General features: G+C 37.7%; 1 pseudogene; it reads left to right on the plus strand.

Annotated features, from left to right (window-relative positions):
* On the plus strand, nucleotides 9,141-10,042 carry LOC102170259 (annotated as a pseudogene).

A 10,303-nucleotide genomic window follows, 5' to 3' on the forward strand; every position in this document is an offset into this window, starting at 1 on the left:
ACACCACAGTTCAAAAGCATCAATTCTTCGGTGCTCAGCCTTCTTCACAGTCCAACTCTCACATCCATACATGACTACTGGAAAAACCATAGCCTTGACTAGACCGAACTTAGTCAGCAAAGTAATGTCTCTGCTTTTGAATATGCTATCTAGGTTGGTCATAACTTTTCTTCCAAGGAGTAAGCATCTTTTAATTTCATGGCTGCAGTCACCATCTGCAGTGATTTTGGAGCCCCCCAAAAAATAAAGTCTGACACTGTTTCCACTGTTTCCCCATCTATTTCCCATGAAGTGATGGGATAGGATGCCATGATCTTTGTTTTCTGAATGTTGAGCTTTAAGCCAACTTTTTCACTCTCCTCTTTCACTTTCATCAAGAGGTTTTTGAGTTCCTCTTCACTTTCTGCCATAAGGGTGGTGTCATCTGTATATCTGAGGTTATTGATATTTCTCCCCGCAATCTTGATTCCAGCTTGTGTTTCTTCCACCCCAGCGTTTCTCATGAGGTACTCTGCATAGAAGTTAAATAAGCAGGGTAACAATATACAGCCTTGACGCACTCCTTTTCCTATTTGGAACCAGTCTGTTGTTCCATGTCCAGTTCTAACTGCTGCTTCCTGACCTGCATACAGATTTCTCAAAAGGCAAGTCAGGTGGTCTGGTATTCCCATCTCTTTCAGAATTTTCCACAGTTTATTGTGATCCACACAGTCAAAGGCTTTGGCATAGTCAATAAAGCAGAAATAGATATTTTTCTGGAACTCTCTTGCTTTTTCCATGATCCAGCGGATGTTGGCAATTTGATCTCTGGCTCCTCTGCCTTTTCTAAAACCAGCTTGAACATCAGGAAGCTCATGGTTCACGTATTGCTGAAGCCTGGCTTGGAGAATTTTGAGCATTACTTTACTAGCATGTGAGATGAGTGCAACTGTGTGGTTGTTTGAGCATTCTTTGGCATTGCCTTTCTTTGGGATTGGAATGAAAACTGACCTTTTCCAGTCCTGTGGCCATTGCTGAGTTTTCCCAATTTGCTGGCATATTGAGTGCAGCACTTTCTCAGCATCATCTTTCAGGATTTGAAATAACTCGACTGGAAAATTCCATCACCTCCACTAGCTTTGTTCTTAGTGATGCTTTGTAAGGCCCACTTGACTTCACATTCCAGGATGTCTGGCTCTAGATTAGTGATCACACCATCGTGATTATCCTGGTCGTGAAGATGTTTTTGGTACAGTTCTTCCATGTATTCTTGCCACCTCTTCTTAATATCTTCTGCTTCTGTTAGGTCCATACCATTTCTGTTCTTTATCGAGCCCATCTTTGCATGAAATGTTCCCTTGGTATCTCTAATTTTCTTGAAGAGATCTGTAGTCTTTCCCATTCTGTTCTTTTCCTCTATTTCTTTGCCTTGATCACTGAAGAAGGCTTTCTTATCTCTTCTTGCTATATGCAGAAGACGTGGGTTCAATTCCTGGATCAGGAAGATCCCCTGGAGAAGGAAATGGCAACCCAATCCAGTATTCTTGCCTGGAAAATCCCATGGACAGAGTGCCTGGCAGGCTATATAGTCCATGGGGTCACAAGAGTCAGATACGACTTAGCGGCTAAGCCACCACCAATGTACAGAAGTTGATGGAGTGGGAGGACATAGAATCTGCATTTCCTCACCACAAAGGTACCTAACCAGACACTGTTGGGGGACCTTGATACCCACGTGGATGGGAGCAACCCCCAAGTGATGGGGGTCAGACATGGGTGGGTGGGAAAGGGCAGGAGCAGTGGAAATATGACAGGTGCCATGTGGATCCTGGGGGTATGAGAGGGAGTTGGGAATGAAGAGTGGAGCTAGACAGGGAGGGATCCTCAGGGACTGGAGGATCAAGGGGAATGCATCTACCATTTCCCCCCACTCTCTCTGCCCCTGGGAGCCTGCTGAGGTCCCTGGCCTGATCTTCCATACTTTGTAGCAGCAGGCACTCTGGGGTCCCCTCTGGGCTGTGCTGGGCATAGGCCCTGCCCGCAGGCCCTGCCCCCACCATTCCGAGGGCTTTTTCTGGCTGTACAGATCATGAGCCTATACCCTGCCCCTAAGCCCTGACCCCCACAGCCAAGGTTTTTTTCCAGTAATTTTTTTTTCTTTTGTGGTTCTGTTATAATTTCTGCTGGTTGTTTCATTTATATTTTTATTTTTCTAATATATCAGTTAATTTCCTAAATTTATTTTATTTTTTATGCTTTGTTGTTGTCCCCCCCTTTTTTGTTTTGTTTGTTTTTATTTCTGTTTCATTTTGCCATGCTTAGTTCATGGGCCAGAGGTCAGGCCTGAACTCCTATGATTGGAGCACTGAGTCTGAACTGCTGAACTAACAGAACGTTAGACCACAAGGACTGTTAATTGAAGTGAGGTCTTCCAGAAGTATGCATCTCAACCCCTAGACCTGGTTCTGCCCAACTGCCTACAAACTCTAGTTCTGGAAACCTCAGGCCAAACAACAGTAAGACAGGATCACAGACCCACTCAAAAAAAAAAAAAGAGAGAGAGAGAACAGAAAAGTATGTTACAGATGAAGGAACAAGGTAAAATCCTATAAGACCAAATAAATAAAGAGGAAATAGGCAACGTACCTAAAAAAGAATTTATAATAATAATGATCCAAAATCTTGGAAATAAAATAGAGGCACAGATAGAGAAAATACAAGAAATGTTTAACAAAGACCTAGAGGAACTATAGGACAAACAGAGATGAACAACACAATAACTGAAAGAAAAATACACTAGAATGAATCAATAGCAGAATAACTGAGGCAGAAGAACAAATAAGTGAACTGGAAGATAGAATGGTGGGAATAATTGCTGAGGAGCAGAATAAGGAAAAAAGAATAAAAAGAATTGAAGACAGTCTCAGAGACCTCACTAAGCTCACTAACATTCAAATTATAGAGGTCCCAGAAGAAGAAGAGAAAAAGAAGGAGTCTGAGAAAATATTTGAAGAGATTATAGTTGAAAACTTCCTAATCATGGGAAAGGAAATAGCCTTCCAAGTTCAGGAAGTGCAAAGAGTCCCACAAATGATTAACCCTAAGACAAACACACCAACACACATATTAATCAAACTAACAAATGTTAAGCACAAAAAAGTATTGAAAGCAGCAAAGATAAAACAAAAAATAACATACAAGGGAATTCCCATAAAGCTACAAGCTGACTTTTCAGCAGAAACTCTATAGGCCATAAGGGGGTGGCAGGATATGTTTAAAGTGATGAATGGGAAAAACCTGCAACAGATACTACTCTATTCAGCAAAGATCTCATTCAGACTTGATCAAAAAGCCAAAAGCTTTACAGACAAGCAAAAAAAGAGAATTCAGCACTACCAAGCCAGCTTTACAACAAAAGCTAAAGGAAATTCTCTAGGCAGGAAACAAGAAAGAGATCCACAAAAACCCAAAACAATTAAGAAAATGGTGATAGGAACATTCATATCAATATCTACCTTAAATGTAAATAGATTAAATGTCCCAACAGACACAGACTGGTTGAATGGATACAAAAACAAGATCTGTATGTATGTTGTCTACAAGAGACTTCAGACCTAGGGATACGGAAAATGAGGGGATGTACAGATATTCCATGTAAATGGAAATTTTAAAAAAGTTGCAGTAGCAATACTTGTATCAGATAAAATAGATTTGAAAAGAAATACTGTTGCAAGAGATAAGTAAGGGCTAATAATGATCAAGGGATTAATCCAGAAAGAAGATATAACAATTATTGATATAAACATTTATGCACCCAAGGTGGCACTAGTGGTAAAGAATCCACCTGCCAGTGCAGAAGATGCAAGAGATGCAGGTTGATCCCTGGGTCTGGAAGATCCCCTGGAGAAGGAAACAGCAACCCACTCCCGTATTCTTGCCTGGAAAATTCCAAAGACAGAGGAGCCTGGCAGGCTATAGTCCACTGTGTTGCTAAAAGTCAGATGCAACTGAGCACAGCCAACAGTAGCACATCAATACATAAGGCAAATGCTAATAACCATAAAAGGGGAAATGGACAGTAATACAATAATAGTGGGGGACCGTAACATCCCTCTCATCAGTGGACAGATTATCAAACAGAAAATAAGTTAAAAAACACCAGCTTTAAATAACAAAATAGATCAGATACACTTAACTGATATTTATAGTGTGTTCTACCCCAAAATGGCAGAATACACTTTTTTCTCAATTGTACATGGAATATCCTCTAAGATAGACCACATTTTGGGTCACAAAACATGCCTTGTAAAATTTAAGAAAACTGAATTTACGTCAAGCATCTTTCCTGGCCACAATACAACACTATGAAATTAGACATCAATTACAGAGGGAGAAAAAAAAAACTGTAAAAATGCAAACACATGGAGACTAAACAGTGTGCTGCTAAATAATCACTGAAGAAATTAAACAGGAAATAAAAAATACATAGAAACAGATGACAACAAAAACATAACAACCCAAAACCAATGGACCACAGCAAAAGCAATTCTAAGAAGTTTATAGTAATTAAATCTAATCTCAAGAAACAATACCTCAAACAATGTAATCTTACACTTAAATCAACTAAAGAAAGAAGCATGAAGAAAATCCAAAGTTAGTGAATGAAATCACAAAGATCAGAGCAGAAATAAATGAAACAAATGAAGAAAACAATAACAAACTAACAAAAGTAAAAGTTGGTTCATTGAGAAGATAAACAAAATTGATGAATATTTAGCCAGACTATCAAGAAAGAAAAGGGAGAGGACTCAAATTGATAAAATTAGGAATGGAAAATTTCTAATAAAGGGAAAATTTCTAAAATTTCTAAAAGGAGAAATTAAAACTGACACCACAGAAATATAAAGGATCTTAAGAGACTACTATAAGCAACTATAGCCAATAAAATGGACCACCTGGAAGAAATCTACAAATTCTTGGAAAGGTACAACTTTCCAAGACTGAACCAGGAAGAAGTAGGAAATATAAACAGACCAATCCTAAGTAATGAAATTGAAACTGTAATTGAAAGTCCTCCAACAAACAACAGTCCAGGACCAGATGACTTCACATGTGAATTCTATTAAACATTTAGAGGAGAGCTAACACTGATCCTCCACAAACTTTTCCAAAAAATTGTGGAGGGAGGAACACTCACAAATTTGTTCTATGAGGCCACCATCATCCTGATACCAAAACCACACAAAGATAAAACAAAAAAGAAAATTATAGATCAATATCACTGAACACAACCAAAAATTCTCGACAAAGTATTAGCAAAGAGAATCCATTAAATTGGCAAAGAGAACACATTAAAAGCATCCTACACTATGATCAAGTGGGGTTTATACCAGGAATGCAAAGGTTCTTCAATATATGCAAATCAATCAATGTGTTACACCATAGTAACAAGAAAACCAATGTGTTCATCTCAATAAATGCAGAAAAATCTTTTGACAAAATTCAACATCCATTTATGATAAAGTGGGCACAGAGGGAACCTACCTTAACATAATAAAGGCCATATATGACAAACCCACAGCAAACATCATTCTCAAAGCTGAAAGCATTTCCTCTATGATCAGAGCAGTGACAAGGATGTCCATTCTTGCCACTCTTATTTGATATAGTTTTGGAAGTCCTAGCCACAGCAATCAAAGAGAAAAAAGGAATACAAATTGCAAAAGAAGAAGTAAAACTGTCACTGTTTGCAGATGATATGATACATAGAAATCCTAAAGATGCCACCAGAATACTACTGGAGCTAATCAATGAATTTGGTAAAGTTGCAGGATACAAAATTAGTGCACAGAAATCTCTTGCATACCTATATACTAACAAAAGAACAGGAATTGAAATTAATGAAACAATCCCATTTACTATTGCAACAAAAAGAAGAAAATTCCGGGGAATAAACCTACATAAGGAGGCAAAAGACATGCACTCAGAAAACTATAAAACACTGATGAAAAAAATAAAAAATGACAAAACAGATGGAGAAATATACCATGTTCTTAGATTGGAAGAATCAATATTGTGAAAGTGAATATACTATCCAAAGCAAACTACATATTCAGTGCAATTCCTATCAAGTTACCAGTGGTATTCTTCACAGAATTAGAACAAAAAAATCTTACAATTTGTATGGAAACACAAAAGACTCCAAATAGCCAGAGTAATTTTGAGAAAGAAAAACCAAAGTTGGAGGAATCAGGCTCCCTGACTTTATACTACAAAGCTACAGTAATCAAGACAGTATGCTACTGGTACAAAAACAGAAATATACACCAATGGTATGGGACAGAAAGCCCAAAGATAAGCCTATACACCTATGGTCACCTAATATATGACAAAGGAGGCAAGAATATACAATGGAAAAAAGACAGCCTCTTCAATAAATGGTTCTGGGAAAGCTGGACAGCTACATCTAAAAGAATGAGTTTAGAACACTAACATCATACATAAAAGTAAACTCAAAATGGATTAAAGACCTAAATGTAATAAGACTGGTCACTATAAAAACTCTTAGAGGAAAACATAGGAAAAGCACTCTTCAACATAAACCACAGTAAGATCTTTTTTGACTCACTTCCCAGAGTAATGAAAATAAAATCTAAACAAATGGGACCTAATTAAGCTTAGAAGCTTTTGCACAGCAAAGGAAACCATAAATAAGACTAAAAGACAACCCTCAGACTGGGAGAAAATATTTGCAAATGAAGCAATGAAGAAATGATTAATCTCTAAAATATACAAAGAGCTCATTATCAAAAAAACAAACAGTCCAATCAAAAAATAGATGGAAGACCTAAATAGGCATCTCCCCCGAAAAGACATACAAATAGCCAAAAGGCACATGATAAAATACTGAACATTGCTAATTATGATCACTATATTTCTATCTTATGTTACTCTAAGTAGTATTATAATATACTAATTATAATTATTAGAGAAATGGAAATCAAAACTGTAATAAGGTATCACCTCAGGTCAGAATGGCTGTCATAAAAAATCTATAAATAATAAATGCTGGAGAGGGTGTGGAGAAAAGGGAAACTTTTTGCATTGTTGGTGAGATTATAAATTGATACAGCTACTGTGGAGAACAGTACGGAGGTTCCTTAGGAAGCTAAAAATAGAATTACCATATGATCCAGTAATCTCACTACTGGGCATATACCTTGTGAAAACCATAATTCAAAAGGACACATGTATCCCAACATTCACTGCAGCACTATTTACAGTAGCCAGCACACAGAAACAATCTAAATGTCCAATGGTAGATGAATGGATAAAGAAGACGTGGTACATATATACAATGGAATGTTACTCAGTTGCTAAATGGAATGAAGCAGGGTCATTTTTAGAGATGTGGGTGGACCTAGAGTCTGTCATACAGAGTGAAGTAAGCCAGAAAGAGAAAAATAGATATCATATAACAATGCATATATGTGAAATCTAGAAAAATGGTACAGATGAACCTATTTCCAAGTCAGGAGGAGAGACAGATGTAGAGAATGGACTTGTGGACCCAGGGGAGGAAGGGGAGTATGGGAATAATTGAGAGATTAGGACTGATATATACATTGTGCTATGCAGTGCTTAGTTGCTCATCAGTCATGTCTGACTCTTTGCGACCCTATGGACTATAGCCCTCCAGGCTCCTCTGTCCACGGGGATTCTCCAGGCAAGAATACTGGAGTGGTTGCCATGCCCTTCTCCAGGGTATCTTCCCAACCCAAGGATCAAACCTGGGTCTCCCACATTGCAGGCGATTTCTTTACTATCTAAACCACCAGGGAAGCGCAAGAACACTGGACTGGGTAACCTATCCCTTCTCCAGGGGAACTTCCTGACCCAGGAAGTGAATCAGCGTCTCATCTCCTGCATTGAAGGCAGGTTCTTTACCAGCTGAGCTACCTGGGAAGCATGATATATACACTACCATGTATAAAGTAGATAGCTAGTGGGAACCTGCTGCAAAGCACAGGAAGCTCAGCTCAGTGCTCTGTGATGATCTAGATGGTTGGGGTGTGGGAAAGAGGTCCAAAGAGGGAGGAGATACATGCATGCATATGGCTGACCACTTCATTGTACAGCAGACACTAACACAACATTGTAAAGCAATTTTATTCCAATAAAAAACCAATTAGAAGAGAATAAATACTACTGAAACTTGATCCTTTGATTAGTAAAACTCACTTCTGATCAAGAAGAAGCAAGAAAGAGGAAAAAAGAGCCTTCTTGGTGGCTCAGTGGTAAAGCAACTGTCTGCAAATGCAGGAGACATGAGTTTGATCCCTGACTTGGGAAGATCTCACATGTCAAGGAACAGCTAAGCCCACGCATGACAACTACTGAGCCTGTGCTCTAGAGGCTGGGAGCTGCAACTGCTGAAGCCCACGTGCCGTACAGCCCATACTCTACAACAAGAGAAGCCACCACAATGAGAAGCCTGGGCATCACAACTAGAGTGTAGCCCCGGCTCACTGCAACTAGAGAAAAGCTTGCAGAGTAAAGACCCAGCATAGCCAGAAATAAACAAATAAAATTTTTTAAAAAAGAAAGAGGAAAAAATATATTTTCAATATCCAGAATGAAAATGGGGATATCACAATAGAATTTACATCAAAGTAAATGAATAAATAATTAATATAACATATAAATGAAAGTAAAAGAAGGTTTTGTAATAGGCAAACACAATTGACAGTTTAGATATTATGGACAAATTCCTTAAAAATCACAAGTCAAAATGGACACAATAAGAAGAAAACTAATTCAGTCCTAAATCTATGGAAGAAATTGGTTTTAAAAATAAAAACCTTTCCACAAAAAAAGCTTGATGCCTAGATGACTTCATCAGTGAGTTCTTCTGACATTTAAAGAAGAAATAATTCCAATTCTATAAACATTGGAGTTATTATTCCAGGAAATAGAAAAAGTTAGAGAATACTTTCCCCAAATATTTGAGACCTGCATAACTTTGGTGCCAAATCCAAACAAGCACATTAGAAAAAATGAAAACGTAGACATTTCTTTTTTATGAAGAGAGACTCAAAAGTCATAAACAGGTGTAATCTAGTGATATTTAAAAATTATATCATGAGAGATTCTTACAGGACATGGTAGGACCCTCTGGCTATTTGAACACTATAACCCCAAACACAGATATCACACCAAATCACCCAATTTACATTAACAATATGAATGACAAAAAAGAAGAAGAGACCTCTGTATGCTCTGTTTTCTCAGTTTGGCCACGTGGTAGATACTGTGTCTTTAAAGACCATGAACATGAGGGGGCAAGCCTTTGTTACATTTAAGGAACTGAGCTCATCTGCAAATGCCTTGAGACAGTTACAAGGATTTCCATGTTATGGCAAACTGATGCGAATCCAGTATGCAAAAACAGATTCGGATATAATATATAACATGTGTGGCACTCTTGCTGAAAAAAGAAAAAAGCCAAAACTGTGGAACTGACTGCAAAAACCAACCATGGACAAAAACCCTGGTCAGGGAACACCAGATTCAGCTACTATCCAAGGAAATGCCGCACCAATCCTCAGGTCCCTGATTACCCTCCAAACAGTACTTTATTCCTTAAAAATTTACCAGAAGAGACTAGTGAGATGATATTATCGATGTTGTTTAATCACTTCTCTGGTTTTAAGGAAGTACGTTTGGTACCTGAGAGGAACTGACATTGCTTTTGTTGAATCTGAAAATGATGGACAGGCTGGAGCTGCCAGAGATGCTCTATAGGAATTTGAGGTCACATTGTCCCATACCATGATGATAACCTATGCCAAGAAATAACATTTGGGATAACTGTCTTTAAAGGACTGGTATTATTTATAGTTTTTGTTTTGATAACATTTGGCCAGGCCATTTTAATAGTTGCGGGGAGAGAGGCAGTGTATGTGAAATTGTTGAAAGGAATTTAAAAAATTACGTGGTCTTTGTTTAGCCTTAGTGAACTATGGACTGCGAAGGCCTTAATTTTGTACAATAAAACTTTTATTTGTATTCTGTAAAAAAACTATATCATGTTCAAGTATGGTTTATACTATCCGTCCAAGGATGGTTTAATGTTAAAAAAAAAAAAAAAAAACACCACACAATCACACTGTGATTCACCACATTTACCGAAGAAAGGAGAAGAAGCAACTCAAAATATGCAAAAAAAAGTTGATGAAATTAAATAGGTATTTAAAGCAAAAGTTCTTAAAACTATTAATAGGAACTTCTTTAATCTGATAAACTATATCTATAAAAAAAATCT

Source organism: Capra hircus, chromosome 17 (assembly GCF_001704415.2).
Source record: "Capra hircus breed San Clemente chromosome 17, ASM170441v1, whole genome shotgun sequence".
NCBI lineage: Eukaryota > Metazoa > Chordata > Mammalia > Artiodactyla > Bovidae > Capra > Capra hircus.